Raw genomic sequence first — 22,683 nt, 5'->3', positions numbered from 1 at the left:
TGATTTTTTAACTATTTATTTGTATGATACAGCTGCAAATAAGTATTTGAACACCTGTCTATCAGCTAGAATTCTGACCCTCAAAGACCTGTTAGTCTGCCTTTAAAATGTCCACCTCCACTCCATTTATTATCCTAAATTAGATGCACCTGTTTGAGGTCGTTAGCTGCATAAAGACACATCTGTCCACCCCATACAATCAGTAAATCCATCTACTGACATGGCCAAGACCAAAGAGCTGTCCAAAGACACTAGAGACAAACTTGTACACCTCCACAAGGCTGGAAAAGGCTACGGGGAAATTGCCAAGCAGCTTGGTGAAATAAGGTCCACTGTTGGAGCAATCATTAGAAAATGGAAGAAGCTAAACATGACTGTCAATCTCTCTCGGACTGGGACTCCATGCAAGATCTCACCTCGTGGGGTCTCAATGATCCTAAGAAAGGTGAGAAATCAGCCCAGTACTACACGGGAGGAGCTGGTCAATGACCTGAAAAGAGCTGGGACCACCGTTTCCAAGGTTACTGTTGGTAATACACTAAGACGTCACGTCATGGTTTGAAATCATGCATGGCACGGAAGGTTCCCCTGCTTAAACCAGCACATGTCCAGGCCCATCTTAAGTTTGCCAATGACCATTTGGATGATCCAGGAGTCATGGGAGAAAGTCAGTCAGATGAGACCAAAATAGAACTTTTTGGTCATAATTCCACTAAACGTGTTTGGAGGAAGAAGAATGATGAGTACCATCCTAAGAGCACCATCCCTACTGTGAAGCATGGGGGGGGTACCATCATGCGTTGGGGGTGTTTTTCTGCACATGGGACAGGGCGACTGCACTGTATTAAGGAGAGGATGACCGGGGCCATGTATTGCGAGATTTTGGGGAACAACCTCCTTCCCTCATTTAGAGCATTGAAGATGGGTCGAGACTGGGTCTTCCAACATGACAATGACCCGAAGCACACAGCCAGGATAACCAAGGAGTGGCTCTGTAAGAAGCATATCAAGGCTCTGGCGTGGCCTAGCCAGTCTCCAGACCTAAACCCAATAGAGAATCTTTGGAGGGAGCTCAAACTCTGTGTTTCTCAGCGACAGGCCAGAAACCTGACTGATCTAGAGAAGATCTGTGTGGAGGAGTGGGCCAAAATCCCTCCTGCAGTGTGTGCAAACCTGGAGAAAAACTACAGGAAACGTTTGACCTCTGTAATTGCAAACAAAGGCTACTGTACCAAATATTAACATTGATTTTCTCAGGTGTTCAAATACTTATTTGCAGCTGTATCATACAAATAAATAGTTAAAAAATGTTAAAATGTTTATTTTTTTTTTACTTAATTACAAAATTATTATAACATCGCAAATACTAAAATAAATCAAATGTGGTTTTTTTTTTACAGTCTATGTTTTTTGCATAATACTTGATGAGTTTGATTGACAGCTGTGTTAGGCAATTAGGTGTCAGGCTGTCGCATATATGTCGCGCAGATCGCGCCTGTGAGTTCATGAAGTGTGTTTACCGATTCACTTAGCCTATAATTTGCAGTTGTGTGATAGATAAACAGCAGCGATGCAAAGTTCTATAAAAATATTTTAAAAACTTGCATTAACGCAGGAGAGAACCCATCCATCAGGCCGCAAGTAACAGTAAGACTTTTCAATTCCAAGCGCAGGTTCATTCTGTAAAGCCAGGAACAGGCCATCAGTGTCTGTCAGTCGTGTAGTGTAGGGGTAAGGGGCGTGGCACGAAGTTTTGACACAATTCAACCTGCGGTTCAAATAGGGCTTTTGCCGAACTCGCTGTACTTCCTTTTCCCATCACATATCAGTTCGGAAAGGCATTTATTTTCAATTAAAAATGAAGAAAATGTTCAAAAAGTGGAAATAAAGTGTCTAACGTTTGTTGTAACCGCTGCTCATGTTTTGTATGTGGACAGGTAGAAGCTACAGTTTTGGTTTATGTTGACAGTGACAAGTGTGAAAGTGCCCGCTCACTTTTGCCCAGGCCCGACCAAAAATAAAATTCTGCCTACGCCACTGGAATATACAAAGATAGTAAAGATAGTGTGCATGTGCGTGCGTCTTTTTTCTGTTGGATAGGGTTACTATATACAAAAACTATTGATTTTTAATGTCACATTTTGTAATATTTGCGTTGAGGATTTTCTCATACATTTTTTCATCTGTTTTTCTAAGTGTTTTTCTCGACTTCTGCGTCACAAGGGATTGTGGGCAATATTAGCCAAAAAAGGAGAGCTTGAATGCACACTTTGGGAATGCATAGTGCACGGTATGTGCATACTATTTTCTAAATGCTATGATTAGGAATGCACTAATTATGGCTAGCACACAAATTAGGACTTATCCAGTGTGTGTCTCAATGGACTGCAGTGAAGCAGCTAAAGATAGACCAGAGGAGGGACTGTTTTCCCACACTGTGCTGGGAAAAATCCAAAGGTCTCTGGGAAATGAAGAAGGTCACTTCCTTTTCTATTAGAGGGACAACATAACAAAGTATAACTCTCTAGTTAAGCTAGGAAGATCACACATTTACGCCAGTTGATACATTAAGTATATATGACAACAAATTACAAATATGTGGTGACATTGATGTGGAATTTCTACTACTATTATGGCAATGTAAGTAATGGCATATTCATTTTAAGTAAAAAAAAAAAATCATGCATCAATGGGTTACATTTGCTGACCTACCAATTGCATAGGTACGCGGTCATAGAAACATGACGTATACCAGAGGATATATTGTTTATAAATGAAAATACACTTGTGCATGCACAGGATCTACGCACCAAGATCATTAAACAAACCTTTGACTTATTCAAGAAAAACAAACAGAAGGTCTGGATGGCTGTCTGCCATTTGAGTGGAACAATATCAAACACTTCCATAACCATAACTCCAGAACGTCTGCACTATTCAGACTGTAGGTAATGAATCACCACAATCATAGCGCAAACAGATTCATCGCCTTCAACTAGCAAACTGGCGCGCAGGGCCAATATCAAAGCGTTATTGATGTCATGTGCTGTAATTTGTCAGCGCGCTGCAGACCTTAAGGCACAATTTACAACAAACGCTTTGCAAATGTTTTTACGGTTTGGGAAAGTGCCAGCCTAGTACTACTATCACAGTGAAATATCTCGATTTCATTATGGGTGCATGATATAACGTATTGCACAGTTTTATATTTCTTATAAACACAACAAATCAGAGTAAATACATCCCAAAAACATTCCTCCGCAGCTGCGTGTCACGAGTTACTGCCCATCTAGCTCTAAGTATTGATTAGATATTGACTTACCATTCACTGCTTCTCTTGACAGTCGCACTTACAGAAATGAACAATACAAAGGCAGAACAAATGGACCAGAAACAGAGGAACGCAAGCTTTCCTCCCCCTCACACACACACCCATCTCACAGGACCACAGGGATCTAGATGACTCAAAGAGCTAAAGAGAGCCAAAGGCCAATGGAACGGAACGATTCATGAGGCGCTGACTCACCAAACCACTGCTTCCTCTCCACCGCATGCCTCTCATAACTGTACAGATGACTGGTCAAGTTCCCACAGCAATGCATGTGAGGGCAGTGAGGGGCCAGAGCTCAGAGGAGACACATACTGACCCCTGAAGGAGATCAGAGCGTGTGTGTGTGTGTGTGGGAGAGAGAGAGAGATTGAGTTCAATTAAACCGACAGAAACCAACCCATGACAGGAATGCACCATCAGTTCAATGATCTCCAACAACTTCACACAGCACATCCACTGGATTATCAAGTACACTGCAAAAGATGATTTCCTAACTTAGATATTTGTAATGGAAAACAAGACAAAAATACTAAGCATTCTTAAATCAAGACACATTTACTTGGGATGGAAAATTTACTATATATACACTATATTGCCAAAAGTTGTGTGACGCCTGCCTTTACATGCACATGAACTTTAATGACATCCCATTCTTAATCCATAGGGTTTAATATGGAGTTGGCCCACCCTTTGTAGCTCTAACAGCTTCAACTCCTCTGGGAAGGCTTTCCACAAGGTGTAGGAGTGTGTTTGTGAGGTCAGACACTGATGTTGGACGAGAAGGCCTGGCTCTCAGTCTCCGCTCTAATTCATCCCAAAGGTGTTCTATCGGGTTGAGGTCAGGACTCGAGTTCCTCCACACCAAACTCGCTCATCATGTCTTTATGGACCGGCGCTTTGTCCACTGATGCGCAGTCATGTTGGAACAGGAAGGGGCCGTCCCCAAACTGTTCCCACAAAGTTGTGAGCATAAAATTGTCCAAAAATGTATGCTGAGGCATTAAGAGTTCCTTTCACTGGAACTAAGGGGCCATGCCCAACCCCTGAAAAACAACCCCACACCATAATCCCCCCTCCACCAAACTTGGCACAATGCAGTCGGGTAAGTACCGTTCTCGTGGCAACCGCCAAACCCAGACTCGTCCATGGGATTTCCAGACAGAGAAGTGTGATTGGTCTCTCCACAGAACACGTCTCCACTGCTCTAGAGTCCAGTGGTGGCGTGCTTTACCCCACTGCATCCCACTCTTTGCATTGCACTTGGTGATGTAAGGCTTGGATGAGCTGCTCAGCCATAGAAACCCATTCCATGAAGCTCTACACACTGTTCTTGAGCTAATCTGAAGGCCACATGAAGTTTGGAGGTCTGTAGCTATTGACAGAAAGTTGGCGACTTTTGTGCATTGTGCACCTCAGCATGCGCTGACCCCGCTTTGTGATTTTACGTGGCCTACCACTTCATGGCTGAGTTGCTGTTGTTCCCAATTCCTTCCACTTTGTTATAATAACACTAATAAAGAATATTTAGTAGTGAGGAAATTTCACGAATTGGCTTATTGCACAGGTGGCAACTGATCACAGTACCACGCTTGAGTTCACTGAGCTCCTGAGAGCGGCCCATTCTTACACAAATGTTTGTAGAAGCGTCTGCAGGCCTAGTGCTTGATTTATACACCTGTGGCCATGAAGTGATTGGAACACCTGAATTCAATGATTTAGAGGAGTGTCCCAATACCTTTGGCAATGTATTCAATGAAAGTGTAAAATATCTAAGAAAAAATATTTGTCAGAAGATAAAATCTCTTTGAACTAGGTTAATTTCTTATCTCATTGGCAGATATTTTTTTCATGTTTTAAGCACAAACTCAATAATTTTTTATATATTTTTCAAAAAAACAAGACTTAATATCGTAAATCATTTTGCATTTCTCAAATAAATGTGTCGATTTAAGAATGTTTCGATATTTGTACTGGAAACCAAGACAAAAATATATTTTGTTTGCAGTGTACAAAATAGATCAGACAGACTCTTCAAACAAGATGCAAAATGACTTTTCAACAAATGCAATTGTGGATTTTATAAAATCATGTGACTGTGGGAAAAAATAGGCTGTGATTTTGACCTTTTTGAGTCAAATCCTACAAGCATTTTCAAACTGCACTTTAAACTATTTGGTTTCTGTCTGAGATATAGATTAGTGGTGACTATTATATGAAACGGCAAGGTTTCATTTTCTGAAGAAAGCATGGGTGGTGCATGACTCGCCGGCAAGTTGCTAGGGTGTTGTGGTGGGCGGTAGTTAGGGCGTTGCTATGCAACTGCTAAAATTTTCTGAGAAGTGTTTTGATTGCACAGCTATGTGGTTCCTAGGGTGTTCCCAGTGGTTATTTACCGACTAGAGAGTCCACCCTCAACTATCTGATCTCTGTGGCTTGGATCCCTACTTGTTTTTAAGAAAAAAATTGGATTTCATGCACCAGAGTGCTGCAGGTTTGACATCACTTTGTAGGCCAAAATGCGGAAGCAAGTTAGCATTTTAGCACTTCCGGTTCCCTCATCATAAAGTCAATGTGTTGGGGTTTTGGTTAAATGGCTGAAATAAAGTATGTGGTGAACACAAGCTCAAGACACTTTCATACATCAGTACTACTCCACTCTTGAAAAAGGCGGTTGCTAAAAAGTGGCTAAATAGGACTACAGAGGCTGTCAGATTAAACATCATCACGCCAGAAAAAAAGTTAACTCAGTCTGCTTTTACTGCCTCATTATGCTTATAAACTATTCTAACTCAAACGTTTTGGGAAGAGTTGGAAACTGGAAGAGTTGTCGAAAGCTTATTGATGGTGACGTTTAAGTCGAGCGACCGTGGTGTTGTCCGTTTATAGCCTACCTTTAGCTTTTTACTTCTGCCGACTGTGTTTAGACTGCTAAATTCATAAAAGTTGTGTTCATCTGTGATTATTATCTTGATGGACAAAACATGCAAGTATCATAAACTTTTGTTTATCACAGAGCTTGTTTTTTGCGATAATCCAAAAGCCAATGGGAAAATCCTATCAGGTTTTTCTCGGTTGGCCTACAAAGTGACGTCATACCTGCACCGCTCGCATCAATCCTCAACAAACATGAGGTTTCTGAAGTGTTGCGTCTGTAACAGAAACAGTGTGGCATGAGCTATGCAGCGAATACTTATATATCGGGGCGTTTCCTCTGAGGTGACAAGGGAGGCAATGCCTCCTCAAAAAAATGAATGAGAAAATAACTCATTAACAATGCAAATATTACACAACGTGACACTTAAAAATCACTGTTTTTTCTATAGAACACAGGTAAAGTTATAGCAGGATGCCACGTCTCTGTCTCGCCTCTCCAGAGCGAATGAATGGGGGAAAGTCACGTGAGAGGAGGCACTGCCTCCATCGCGCTATGATCGGTTATGATTGGTTCGTGTGATTAATCCCACCTCTTGTTTTTGTGCGCGTTCAGCCACTTAGATATCACCCTGATATCACCGCTTTATGTCATGTAGAATTCAAACTTGAAATGGCCTGAAAACACGATAACTGTGGGGTTTTTTTAGTGATCAATTGGCTTGGCGAAGTTAAAGGTATATCATGTCTGTGACTGATGTTGCGATAATAAGTTGACCATTAAAAAGAACAGCTGAACATTAGTTCACAAATAAAATATATTGTTTAAATTGTTACTGCCTTTATTATTTTGGAATAATTGTGAAATTGTAAAAACACTAACTTGATGAGATTTATACTTCGCTTTAATAAATAGAACATTATTTACAATAAAAATACAAAATAGAATTGTATTTGGTCTTTATGTAATGTTTATTTAACCAAGAACTAACCGTGTGTACATACAGTGTGTGTGTGTGTGTGTGTGTGTGTGTGTGTGTGTGTGTGTGTGTGTGTGTGTGTGTGTGTGTGTGTGTGTGTGTGTGTGTGTGTGTGTGTGTGTGTGTGTGTGTGTACACACATCAGTTTCACATGATCCTTCAGAAATCAAATCAATAAATGTTTCTTGAGCAGTAAATCTAAATCATCATATTAGAATGATTTCTGGAGGATTATGTGACACTGAAGACTGGAGTAATGATGCTGAAAATTCAGCTTTGATCACAGGAATAAATTACATTTTAAAATAAATTTAAAATAAAAAAAAGATAGATAGATAGATAGATAGATAGATAGATAGATAGATAGATAGATAGATAGACAGACAGACAGAGTTTTTTGCAGACTTGATAGATAATTTGTTGTGACGTCACCTTTTTGACGGAAAAAAAATCACAATAATATTGTGTATGTTTAAAAATAAAAGGTTACAAATGGTATGAAAGAACTGCCAAAATGCCTCTTTCTTATCATAACAAAGAGTCACTATTATAGTATTAATTCACTATTGTATATTTGCACAGTATGTACTTCCAAAAGGCAGATTTGGTAACAATAGTTACTGAAATAAGTTTGTCTTATTGTTCAGCTGCTTATTTGACCATGTTGGATTTATTTGGTAAATGTCACATTTCATATTCTGATAGGAACTATATTACTCCTCAAATAAAAAGGTATAAGACTGAATAGATCAACAGAGAGACTGTTAGCGTCATCCTGCTAAAGACGTGCTATATGATGAACATGTGCAATAGTGAGTACTGTACTAATGACTCATTATGCTTTTCTTCAGCCCCTCAATGATCAGTCCTTCTCTGTTTCAGTTTCACAGTGCTATATGACACACCAGAGTCATTTAGGGTGAACTTCTACAGTACACGTCACCTCATGCCGAATTGCTGGAATCTGGAATTGTTCATTTGATGTTATAAGTGATCAAAGTTATGAATAAAGGAGAGTATCATGCTCAGACCACCCACTGGACATTCACTGACTGCCTGGTTCATATTGAATGGAATGAATAAGCACTTTCTTGATCTGGCTAGATCTAATCTGATTGGCTGGCTTTAAAGGGTTAGTTCACCCAAAAATGAAAATTAGCTCATGATTTACTCACCCTCAAGTCATCCGAGGTGTATATGTCATTCTTCTTTCAGACTAATAAAATCTGAGTTATATTAAAAATGTTCTGGCCAATCCAAGCTTTATAATAGCAGTAATAGTTGCTCTGTTTTTGAAGTCCATAAAAAGCGCATCTGTCCGTCAAATAACTGCTCCACGCGGCTCCAGGGGGTTAATAAAGGCCTTCTGAAGCGAATCGATGCGTTTGTGTAAGAAAAATATTCATATTTAAAAATGTATTTCATTTTTGTCTATGGCTCTGCATCAGCCGCCCCCGCGCCATCACTTCCGGCGAATAAGGTCAAAATACATGCAAAATACCGGCGCGATCATAGATATATACATAGATTCCTCATTAGTGCCTGGGCGGACCTATGTATATATATCTTTGATCGCGCCAGTATTTTGACCTTATTCACCGGAAGTTATGGCGCTGGGAATACTAGATGACATTCGTCTGATAAGAGGTAAAAAAATAACATAAATACTGTTGGGTTTCTCGCAGAAACCGATCGTTTCGTGTCTTAAGACATCAATGTGTCGCCACGAGCCGCATGGTTTAATAAGGATTCGTATGTCTATGTGTTTTTACTCTCATACTCTAAAATATCCCCATTGATATGCATTATACGACTATCACACTGCAACGGTTGGAGTTAAAAATCTTCATTTGTGTTCTACTGAAGAAACAAAGACACCCACATCTTGGATGCCCTGGGGGTGAGCAGATAAACATAAACATTTCGTTTTTGGGTGAACTATCCCTTTAAGGCACAAATGTTTTTTATCAGTTTTCCAAGAAACTTATAAGGCAAGAACTAATTGCAAGATTTGCGAAATGTTCAGCGATCATCACAGAGTGACATATTTTGATGGTCCAGTTTAGACATTCTGATTCTATAAGTAACTTTGCAACTACTAACTCTCATTAGAGTATTAGTAGACTATTAGGTCAGGGTTCGGGTTTGTAGAATAAGTTGACATGTACTTGCAAATGTGGGGAGCATCAGATAAGCAGACAGTCAACTAATACTCTAATGAGAGTTTGTTTACATGTAGCAAAGTTACTTATAGTTCGTAGAATGTCACATCTGACATCCATTGTATGACAGCACACAGGAAAAGACTTGGCTAGTCAGGAAGCGAGTCATAGTCATTAATGCTCGATTCCCATCATGTTCTCAGATCCATAGCTACTGAACTTCCCGTGACGGGCACCAGAGAGCCTGAAAACAAACAGACCGGAGGAGACGACGGAAGAGAAGAAATGATTAAGATCCATCAGTCCAGATCCGGCAGACAGCTGGGAGGAAATACAGAATCTGTGAGTCATAAGCTAGAAGTTTTATCTCACATTCAACATGATCTTTACAGCTTCTGTTCACAGCATGACCTGTCTAGATATCGAAAGTTCATCTTACATCAGATCATTATGACAAAACTAAAGGGTGGGAAAAAGAAAGTCTGCAGCATTAGTGGCAGCAATGGTCACTAATGGGATTTTGGTTAATTGCCTGAAAGCTCAAGATATTTTCACGTTTTATTCTATGACACAAAAAAATACATCAGTAATACCACACGTGGAACGGCAGAGGCTGTCGAGGACATTAAACACACTCATCCACTCACTAGTCCACCTTTACAGACTTGTTCGCACTATTGCAAACTATTCTAACTCACACTTTCCAACTTGTAGATTTTAAATAAAGGGTTAAAGGGGGCATAACACACACAGTTTCTGCCAGTCTCATGTTAATCTTGAGTACCTATAGAGTAGTGTTGCATCCTTCATATGTCCGACGAGTCTTTAGTTTGATCAGATTTATAAAAGACAGATACGCTGTACCGATTCTTTCCGAAAACAGCCGAACTCGTGAAGGCATGCAGTGGGCGGAGACACGAGCACACACACACACACACACAATACATCATGGCATTATCCCTGGATAACTTTCGATTCACTATACATCCGTGTTTCACTATACGTCCGTGTTGTTCACATTATATGCACTTACACGCCGATTGCCAACAAGACACACACACATTTGATGCACTTTCACTCACCGCCTGCGGTTTCCACTCATGACCGGGAACAAACACACACATACACACGCAGAACTCCAGAAAAACAAACTGCATCCACTGTTCCCTTAACGCTGGGTTATTTGGGAAGCTGAACAAGGTTATATTTCCCTCACAACCAAAAACACACTTCTTAAGTGACATTGTTGATCCCGTAACCCGAACGAAGCTCGTTGTTGCCGCTCTTGCACTAGTTCTGGTTGACGTGAGTGTGTGTACTCATCCGGGAGAAATGCAAATACAAGGAATTCCGCCCATACAGGGCCATACTCGAAAAAAAACTTTCCGAAACTTGTGCGAATCCTGAAGGAGTGTATTTGGCACAGAAATACTGTCATACGCCCAACTCATTTTTTTTATTTTGGCCATGTTTAGCATGAGAATCAACTCTTTAACAGTGTGTATAAGTCAGAATGCATGAAATAGCATTACAGGACTAGGACTAGGGTTGAACTACAAAATATGGAATCCAAAAATGCCTAATCCCCAGGCCAAGTGTGCGTCTCAATCAACTCCCTATAGGTTGTGAATCAGTATATCATGTACATCAGGCTTGTGCAAAATTCAGAATTGCCTCCATTCAATTAATGAATTGGAATTTGAATTGAATTGACCCAACTAATCAAACTAATATCATTTATAAAATATGTAATGCAATCATATCTGCCATACTGTAAAGCTTCATTATTAAACACTTCACTTAAAATATGAAATTCAAATTGTAATTCTAGATCCTGTTTTTGACATCTATTCAAATTCAAGAATTGATTTGGAATTCAGGAGTCATTCTCAATTCAATTCAGGATTGAGCACAAGCCTGATGTCCATGACGATATACTGACTCACTACACACTGGGACACTGATGACGTCCTCACTGTACAACATCTGGTATACCATGGAAATAATTGACATACCATAAGGGGAAACAATGAAATTCATACAGGTTTAAAACAACTTGAGGATGATTAAATGACGACTGAATTTTCATTTTTAGGTGAACTATCCTTTTAAAGGAATATGGGGAGCATCGATGCTCCTTGGTTTTCACGGTGCATTGTGGGACTTTTTAGGGGGCAAATGTGTCAGTGCACTGGTTGGATTTTGTGATTGAGACAGTCCTTAAAATGGCCGACTTCCTGATCAGTGCCCTGACTAGTGAACTAGGGAGCTGATTAGTGATTAAGACACACCCCAACTCAAAAGACATGTCAGAATCTTAGCACCACTGAGTCACAGTGCTGCCCCACCAAGGACAAACATAGTAACTACACATTTTTGTATGTTCATCTAGTAAAAAAACTGATGTCAAATCAATTAAAGACTGTAACCTGCTAATGGTTTACTTAGTTTTCTCTACATATTAAGGCAAGACACTATACAGACAAAACCATTGGGGGTTTTTTCATGCACATGAAAATTTTGCGCTTTAGTTTTTTTTAGACTAGGGGAAAGAAAACATCCAGAATACACTTTTAAGTGTTTATTTTATTACACGTTATCTGCATCTGTAGATTTCAATTACAGTACATCTTTTGAGCCAGAAATCACGTGCATACATTAAACTTTCCTATCTGTATTCTGGAAGTTTTTACAGAAGGGTTTGTTCATATATCCTATGAACATATAACGTTGTATAAAAATATAGTGAAACTTTTTGTTCTGGCTTTTCTGATAATATGGAGATTCCCTCTGTAAATACATTTAAATGTAATATGACAAATTGAAACAATTATGAACTTCGCTTTTTTTTTTTTATTAGTGCTACTAATAATCTAACATAACAGTTTGTGTGTGTGTGTGTGTGTGTGTGTACACATACTTACACGTCAACCGATTAAATCACATCCAGAATAAAAGTTTGTGTTTATATAATATTTGTGTGTGCACTGTATATAATAATTATGTAATTATTTGAATACACACACACACATGTATATATTTAAGAAATAATTGCATTACATATTTATATATAAAATATTTATATAACAAATTTTCTCAAATATATACATGCATGTGTGTGTATTTATATATACACATAATTATACACAGTACACACACAAATATTATAAAAACAAAAACTTTTATTTTGGATGTGATTAATTGTTTGACAATTATAAACACAATTATTTATATATACAGACACGCATGTACATAAACTTTTATGTTAGATGCGATTAATCAATCATTTATCGATTTGACAGCACTAATATTTATACATAACATTTCAGCAAAGTTGTAATTCAAAACGACTTGTCTTCATGTCTTATGATTAATCAACTGGGGAACTTTGACCTTATTCACCTGTGATGTCTTGCCTTAAACCGGGATACAAGAAAGCATTTTTGAAGCACTAAAATGGTCTTCAAAACATCAAAAGTTTTGGGCCCATTAATGCCGTGTTCAGCTGCTGTAAAATGCATCCAGTCTCATTTTACCTGCTAAATGGGTTCAAAAGTTTGAAAATTAAAACATATTGTGGTGCCACTTCTACTGACTAAAACAAGCAGCATCAATTACATCAACAGGAACTGCAGGTCATTTGCATCACAAAACAGGCTGAAGAGGTTTTGACTGTTCCTCTGGCCTGCGAGCTTCCTGTACTCTAATGCCAATGCCTTCTGCGTGCAGGGATGTCTATAAACAGATAAATGCACAGTCAATAAGTGTCAGTAAAGATGGCTGGGTCGCATTAAAGACTCGCCTCTCGTGCACCTGGGTCTTTCGTCCACTGACCCTGTGAGAACAAACTCGAGATTCATTCTCACTGCGACCTGCACAAAACCTCTGATCAATATTCTCCTATTACACACTCCTCCAGGGACGCGGACACTCAGTGCATCCCATCAAACCCTGAGAGCGGCGTGTCAAACACAATAGGCTCTCTCCGCTACAGAGGACCTCTAAAGACGATCAATAATCACTTGACTGAGCTCGTATGACCGGTGCATTTAATCCTGCGAGGTTACAGAGCAGCGTTCCTCCGTCCTGACGCATGATGATTGATACCCTCTCACATGTGGCTTTGCTGGCTGTTGCTCAGGAGGGCATGACAGAGCAGGTTTACTAGAGAAATGACTGTGCTGGACTGCATGAGTGAACGCATTATGGCTGTTTTTCTTCATCTAACTATAGACTGGGTTTGACACACTCTGGCTTTTCTATTCATGTACCGTAAAATTTACATGGGGCTCAAAGACATGGTACTCATGGTACTATTTGTGTACATTTTATATATAGTACCATGATTACCATGTCTTTGAGTCCCAAAACACACACACACACACACATATATAAAAAATTTACTGTGGTACCGGATGGTAATATTATGTTTATATTAGGGCTGTCAAAAGATTAATCGCGATTATTCGCATCCAAAATAAAAAAGTTTGTGTTTACATAATATATGTGTGTGTACTCTGTTAATTATTATTTATATATAAATACACACACATTCATGTATATATTTAAGAAATAAATGCATGTATATACTGTATATACATTTATATAATCTATAATATATAAATATAAATGTTTTATATATAAAAAATAATATTTTTTTCTTAAATATATACATGCTTGTGTGTGTATTTATAAATAATAATTAACAGAGTACACACACATATATTATGTAAACACAAACTTTTATTTTGGATGCGATTAATCGTGATTAATCTTTTGACAGCCCTAGTTCATATACATAGGGTAGAGTGGGGTAAAACGCCCACCACCTGTTTTTCCCCAAAATAACCACTAGAGGGAGTCAAGATACATTTTCACTGTTGCTATGCACTACGTTTGACAACGGGGATAAACAAATCTCTTTGGAGAAGCTGACCCCAGCTAACGTTACATATTTGAAGAGAAGAGGATTACGCTATAATTTTCAGACATTAGTAAACAAGAGATTAAGAGAATATTGTTCTGCAGGATATCACAGTGATGTATGATAGATGAATAGTGAAGTCTGTAGTTTGAGAGGATATGTTATTTATAAGGAATATAATGATATTTTAATTATTATTATTATTTTTTAAAAGCCATAGCTTGTGGGGTAAAACGCCCCCCAGAGGGCATCGTTTCTCTCTATCATAATTACTATAATAACATATTTCTGTCTATCAAATCCTTTGTTTTACACTTAATGCAGTATAACTAGGTGGTAAAATCAAAATAAAAAAATATTGAGTATTAGGCTAGCTTGATAGCACAGTAAGCTCACTGATGGGAGGTGGTTAGGTGACCCAATGATAAAACATAGTGGCTTTTAATGCATTTATTGAATATATTTCACTACATAAATATACAAATTTATAAATTTAATATTTATTTATGTATTTATTTATTTATTACAACATATTTGTTTGCATGACTTAGTTATTTTTAAGTAAACTTAGTTATGTTCATTTTGCTGTTGATCTATGAAGCAAACTGGTTGTTAAGAAAGGGGGCATTTTACCCCACCGCTGGGGCAAAACACCCCCTTTGTACAAAAATATTTTCAGTCAAAATACTAATTAATTATGAAGGCTGAGCAATTTTAATATTTGGTGAATAACTCCTACCATAGTCACTCAAAACCGGGATGGCAATTCTAGTCACATTTATGTTTTGTTTCACTGTAAAGTTTTCCCCCACTCTACCCTACTAACAATAATAATTTGTTTATGATTTTGTGTATAATTTATAAATGATATTTGTTAATAATTTATTTAATATAATATAATTACTATGGAGGGGGTCTCCTCAACCACCTGGATGATGCGACGGCAGCCACATTGCCCCAGACCGCCCTCCACACACATGCTGATTGGTGGAGAGGAGACCAAGTGATGAAGCCAATCGGTATATGGGTATATTATTACGACAGAGGCTAAATGGGCAAATGGATGCTGGGATTTTTAATGACCACAGAGAGTCAGGACCTCGGTTTAACGTCTCATCCAAAGGTCTGTGCTTTTTGACAGTATCGTGTCCCCATCACTACACTGGGGCGTTAGGACCCACACAGACCACAGTGTGAGCGCCCCCTGCTGGCCTCACTAACACCTATACCAGCAGCAACCTAGTTTTCCCAGTTGGTCTCCCATCCAGGTACTGACCAGGCTCAGCCCTGCTTAGCTTCAGTGGGAAACCAGTCTTGGGCTACAGGGTGATATGACTGCTGGCGTATCACTATTTATAACAAATATTACTTGTATAATATATTGTTAGTATACACTCTAAAAAAAGTTGGGTTGAAAATGGACAAACCTAGCAACTGGGTTGTTTTAACCCAGCAATTGTGTTGTTTTAACCAAGCGGTTGGGTTAAATGTTTGCTTAAAACAACCCAATTGCTGGGTTAGTCCATTTTCAACCCAACTTGGGTTATTTTTAAACCAGCATTTTTTAGAGTGTACATACACACTACCGGTCAGAAGTTTGAGAACCGTAAGGTTTTTCAAGAAGTGTCTTCTGCTCACCAAGGCTGCATTTATTTGATCCAAAATACAGCAAAAACAGTAATATTGTGAAATATTTGTACAATTTAAAATAACTTTTTTTCGATTTGAATATATTGTAAAATATAATTAATTTCTGTGATTCAAATCTGAATTTTCAGCATCATTACTCCAGTCTTCAGTGTCACATGATCCTTCAGAAATCATTCTAATATGATTTGCTGCTCAAGAAACTTTTATGATTATTATCAATGATGAAAACACATTTTTTCAGGATTATTTAATGAATAGAAAGTTCAAAAGAACAGCATTTATCTGAAATATAAAGCTTTTGCAACATTATTAATGTCTTTACTGTCACTTGATCAATGTAATGCATCCTTGCTGAATAAATGTATTCATTTCTACTGACCCAAAACTTTTGAACGGTAGTACAATGTTGCAAAAGCTTTCTATTTCAGATAAATACTTCTTTAAGTTCTTTTGAACTTTCTATTCATCAAATCCACAAAATAAATGTTTTAACACGAGTGTTTTCAACATTGATAATAATGAGAAATGTTTCTTGAGAAGTAAATCAGCATATTAGAATGATTTCTGAAGGATCATGTGACACTGAAGACTGGAGTAATGCTGCTGAAAATTCAGATTTGCATCACAGGAATAAATTACATTTTACAATATACTACAATAGAAAACAGTTATTTTACATTTTAATCATATTTCACAATATTCCAGCTTTTTTGTATTTTTAATAACAGAAATGCAGCCTTGGTGAGCAAAAGAGACTTCTTTAAAAACAAAAAAATCTTACTGTTCTCTTTGACGGAACTTTTATTTATAATAATAATAATAATAATTCCATCTGAAATATTATAGGCCTTTGCCCTTAATCCTTATATAAGGGTTAAGGGCATGATATTATCATAGTACACTAATATTATAAAGCATGAAACTGTATGATTACAAGTTTGCACATAATGTTGTTTACACAGTAGTCTAGAGCACAAAATACAATGGTACTGTATATATATATTGAAAAAAAAAAAACGATGTTAAGACCATGCAGGACGTGCAAAAACCACTTCATCTATATTAATTTATGATTAACATAACATTAACTCAGTCCATACAGTTAATAATCACTGCAGGGAGTCAGTTTATGTTACTCAGGGCTGCACATCCTGATTTCACAGAGTTAGATGCATTCCTGGGTCATCATATTTAGTTGATCCAGGAACAACATTCCTGACCGAAAATGTATCCTAACCCTATCCCTACCCCTAACCATAACTTATCCCTAAAATCAGAGGGAACTGATGGGTGAATAACACTGATGTAGAGCCACCATCCCTGGTTGTAAGCCTAAACTTGACATAAACTGTAAACTTGTCCCTCAAATCTGATTGGTTGCTTGGAATGTTGTTCCAGGATCAACATCTTTGTAGGACTTGGTGAAACCAGGGTCTGCACCAAGGGCCATATGTCAGAAGTGTTGTTAATACTGCCACCTAGTGGACGAAAGAAACCACATCAAAATGAAAATTACTGTGTGAAATTTTTTTTTCAAGTTTATTAGTGTCAGTACTACATTTAACTACTATATATAATGTTGAATATACTGTATAATAATGCAATGGGGGAATATTTGTGGGTCCTGATAATGCCAAATTTCTTTGTTACCAGTAAAATGTGGCCTACATTATTTTAAATGTATATAGTCAGTGCATATACGTCTGTAATACCAAATGTAGCATTTTAATCAACAGTACATATTTTGTTAAGCTTTAACCATATGTCTTGGAGTATCGCAATAATATCGTATCGTGAGTTCGGTATCGTGATATGTATCGAATCGTGACATGAGGGTATCATTACACCCCTAATTTATATATTTGAATACTTAAAATTATTTTAAGTTGCTTTTTATTATAATTACCTGTAAATAGCTTCTTCACAAGTAAAAATCTTCAAACATGTCAAATATATTTTTATTTTATATATTTACATTATACAAACGTAAGTAGAGTATTTAAATGATTAAACTGTTTTAAATGTCATATATACTTTGCTAATATTTCACTATTCGGTACAGTCTGTTAAACTATTTTATAAGATAGTTTTGACTGTTTAAATCAATTTGAAATTTCCCAGACTAAAATGCATGTTTGAGCGGTTTTAACTGAAGGCAACTTGCATTATTTTGTCTCAAGATGCACACCAATAATGTGTTTTTCCTAAGGCACGTTTATAAAATATACTTAAACGCCCTAATTTAATCCTGGCTTAATCTAAAGCCTGTCTGTGAAAGCAGGCCTTTATGCTTTCACTTCAGATCCTGAAGTCAGTTGTTCAGATGAAGTAAGTTGAGAGAAATTTCCACTAGATGGCAGAGAAACCTAGGAGAAACACGAGGCCCTCAAAATTCACCACAGCATCAGCGTATGGGCCACATGTCTGGCTTAATAATCACCCTTTATCTATCAGATATGCATACTTTTACAGATCATCAAAGCCTCCATGTTTGCTTTTTCTATTCTGACTGATCAGACAAAAATCAGGCCTAGTGATTCAGATATTTCCCTGTCGCATACTCAACCTCAGAGCCAAAGATGAATTGCATCAAACTGTGAAATACGAGGTGTCACCTAGCCTATATCCCCAGAACCACCAAACTACTGCCGAACAGTACAAGATCACATACAGTCATTTCAAACACATCTGAAACAGAACAATAGACACCATTTTATGAATTGAAGTTTCATTGCCACCACTTCCGCCTTCTCTACGGCCACCAGTAACAGGTTCTTACTGGAAACCAAAGCTGCCTAACTAAAAGTAGACATGGAGGAGGCAGTGTGTAAAATGACAGGGTACGAATGTGACCTTAAAATACATGTCTACTTCTTAGAGTGCTTCAATATCTGGACCTTCTTTCACTTCAGATATGTTAATGATAAACACTGTAAATTGGTATTGCACAGTCATATATTTAAAACTAAAAAAGTACCATGTTACACTGATAGTATCAGATGGTACTACTAATACGGTATGATTACCATATTATATCATGATACTCTACAAAACCATGGTATTACAGTGGTCTTAAGACTTGGGTCATCTACCATAGTGCTTTCTGTGCTAGTTGGGTCAGTCAGACAAGGTTGTGGGACCATTTTAAAACAGCTCAAGCTGATTTAAGATATTAGTTGAGAAGCAGGGAACTGAATTTGAATGTTTCACTCATTATCTAGATTTTAAATTCTGTAATATTCATCACGTTTGTTAAATGATGTCGAGAGGGCACTGGAAATCACCTCAGTGTTCACAGATAGTACAGGCGCGCGCCGCGGCTACTAAACCACATGAATGGGCGACGAGAGGAAGTTCCAGAAGACGGTTAAACATCACACGAATAAGAGGGAAAACACATTCAAAAGAGCTCTCTCTCACACTAAAAGGGTCAAAAGTTGATGTCAAATCGATTATTAAAACGCGTTTCGTCGCCGTCTTGGACGCGTCAGATGAACGCCGTCGTTTGTTCAAACGTCATCGGTGCCGAGTAAATATAAACACACAATAATAAATACAAAAATATTATATTTTATTTCCATATACGGATATATATATAAAACAGTTAAATCAAGAAGAAAAAAATTACTGGACCTTTTAATGAGGTCATAAAAATGCCTGTAATAATAACACACAGAAGTGGGCGTCAGCTATTGATCGATAGTCAGATATATAACGTATATACACACATAAAAGAGACGCATTTCTTTAGAAGTGCTACCCTACATCGGCTATGAGGGTCCCTTATCTAGGAAGCCCATAGAAAACAGTTTGACACGCAGCCAATACACACGCGCGCGCGCTTTTCTACCCAGATACAAAACGCATTGACAGGTCACGCCCCCTCTCGTGACGTAGCTGGAACTACTAGGTACGTGACTCGACACACTAACTAACCACAGATCGGGCCTCGCTTAACGGGTCAAACGCTTCGCAAATGGACAAGAAATAGTAATTTCACGAGGTCTCACTTACAGGTGCCATTTAGAGACGTTTGCACTGTTCTTGGCACGTTATTCCACGCGAAAACAGCAGCATACGCGCGCCTGCCATATGGAGCCATGCATAGCTATTCCAATTAAGTGTCTTTTTCTAAAGAGGAACAGGAAGTCAGAAACACTATATCTCATGCTCGCACCGCAGGCTTCCTCTTATCTACACCGAGCGCCCAATGAGAATAAAATGACCCGAAAAACTCATCGCATCTTATGTAAGAAAGCCTGCAACCTTTCTTTGCAGGTGACAGTTTAGTATAATGCATACTAAGTATGCATATGTATTTTTAAAAATGATCTGGTAGTGTTTTTAGAAGCTCCTGGTGATGGGAGGAACACACCAGTGCACACTCAAATTCTGACTAATTTGTATACTAGACTAGAGGAGAGCATCCAACAGTACAAGTTTAGAGAATAATATTACACGCAAAAGAAATAAGCATGCTTAACATGATACATCCCCCCTGATTAATCAATACTTAAGTCAGTGCGTTAGTGAGTTTAAAGTGCACTTACCAAAAAACTGCTTGAGAATGGAGCTGCACTTGTGCGTAAAGTTACCAAGTGACTTTGGAGAGACTTTGCGCAAATGCGCACGCAAGTTCCACTGCTAATGTTCAAGATGTCCCCTCTTCCTCTTCTTTTTCCTTTGAAATAGTGGTTTCACGCGTGTTCTTCACTTGAGTCATTCATGTAGAGTCACAGGTCCACACACACACACTCACACACACTTTCTCTTGAGCGCTCTTGACGACGCCCACTTCACTCGACACAGTTTGCCGCAACGATTCAAAATCTGTATGTACGTTGTGAATGAATAGAGTCTCAGTTAACGCCTTGACAACAGTGACTTCAGTTTCCTGGGTAAAACAATCCGTTTAATAACTCCATGATGCATTGGGCACAATGAGCTCATTGTGATGCGTGCCAGAAAATAAATATATGGGTTGAGGTTTAATGACCTGGCATACAACTTTTAGACTTTCAAAAATAAAAGTAAAGAGGAAAGGCACACAGCATTGGTTAACTACAGGTGGGTGGTTGCCATGATATGATAATATATTCCATATAAACTGATTATTTTACCATTATTATGCATGCAGTTTTTATTGAACATTTGTACTTTTAAGATAAACTGCAAAAAGGTGATTAAAAAGAAAGAAAAACCCAATAGTATCGAAAACATTCATAAAATCCATGTTAGTTAACTCACCAGACCTTGCATTGTTAAGTGTGGGAAACAAATGTGAAAGAATCTGGGTGTGTATGGGAATTTAAACCACGATACCGCCTGAAAACCTGCTCCTGCATGCATTAAATGCTTGTTAAATTCAAGGCACCTGACTTACATAATCAGTAATTAATATAAAACACATTCCTGAGGTTTCAGACGAGGCTTAAGCTTAGTCTCAGACTAAAATGCATTGATATATCTTAAAATATGCACATAAGTGAATGCCCTTAATGAACCAAGCCCTGTCTGTGAAACCAGGCCTTTATCACCTACATTCAACTACTACATCAAATAATACTTCCTCACATTGTAACTTTGAACGTATTGTGATGTCACAGCAGAACAAAGGGAAGTCCTTGACGCTCCCTTCATGACTAATCATGCCAAATATAGAGTTGGGGCAGCAGACCAGGGGGATATCCAATCACGTTTAAGCACAGACGGCATGCTTCATTGTGCCAGCCAAAAAAAGCTGCACGCAAAGACGCAAATATGTTGAATGTGAAACTGTTTTCGAAGCATGAAAGATATCAGTAACATCCCAAAAAGGCGGACTGCCCTTCAGCCACAAAGATTGCACAACATCATTGTTCACATTCCAAACATCCCACGTCTGGTATCACGGTTTGCCCGGCTTCCTGAAATGCACATGAACAGAATGACAAGTCAAAAAGTCGCTCATAACAAAATCGGGAGATTGAAATAAACTGAATATTACAAACCTCACAAATAAGCTTCCCCCAGATTGAAGGTTCAGAAATCACTGTTCAGGAATTTCCAGACATGTGAGCGGCGGTTATTCCTTCATCCAGACTTTATACGTGGCCTTCCCAAAGGTTGCACAGCCTTCAGGGCGGAAATTGAACCGTAGCTGTGCTCATTTAACTCATTCCAGAGGGAATGGAGCAGAAATGAAGCGTTTAAACACTTCACCACACACATACACATGAGTTTATCTGATCAAAGAGCATTGGTGGAATCACATAGCAAGGGTTTCCTGAACAAGGCACTGGCATACCAATGCCCAGCCACCCTTTACGATACTCCCAACCACACAGGAAGCACAATAGAGAAGTAAAGAGAGTGTACGAAACTCTGAAATATGTCCAAGTGGTGCACTCAGGGCTTGACATTAACACCCGCCAAATGTGTGTAACGCGGTCACTCCTTCTAGCCTCTTGGGCGGCTTGAATTGTATATAATATATATACATTTTTCAAATGTAGTCTTTTAAGAAAGCATCTGAAATAATAAACCAAGTGCAATGTAGTGTTGTTAAAAATATAGATTTATTTCAATACTAAAATATCTGAAATGCTTCCAATAGTCATTTTCCGACACACAAACCCGCCTCCACTCACTCACTCGCTTCATTTGCTCCGGATGAATATTGTTGGTGTTAGAGGGCTTGAATTACGGCGTGGGATTGTGAGTATTGCGCATAATTTTACTCATTCCTGTAGATTTTGTGCTGAAAGTGCGTGCACATAAAGACAT

General features: G+C 38.3%; 1 long non-coding RNA gene across 1 annotated transcript in view; it reads right to left on the bottom strand.

The window, feature by feature from the left end:
- The window catches only part of LOC307142604, an 80,609-nt gene extending 58,785 nt beyond the window's left edge, over positions 1-21,824 (bottom strand). The window contains exon 1 of the long non-coding RNA XR_013818494.1: positions 20,469-21,824. This is a non-coding gene — a long non-coding RNA (uncharacterized lncRNA). The remainder of the gene's footprint in view (positions 1-20,468) is intronic.
- Positions 21,825-22,683: the final 859 nt, after the last annotated feature.

Source organism: Gobio gobio (assembly GCF_949357685.1).
Source record: "Gobio gobio genome assembly, chromosome: 18".
NCBI classification, from domain to species: domain Eukaryota; kingdom Metazoa; phylum Chordata; class Actinopteri; order Cypriniformes; family Gobionidae; genus Gobio; species Gobio gobio.
The sequence above is the reverse complement of the archived record's forward strand: the minus strand, read 5'-3'. Positions and strand labels throughout refer to the sequence as shown.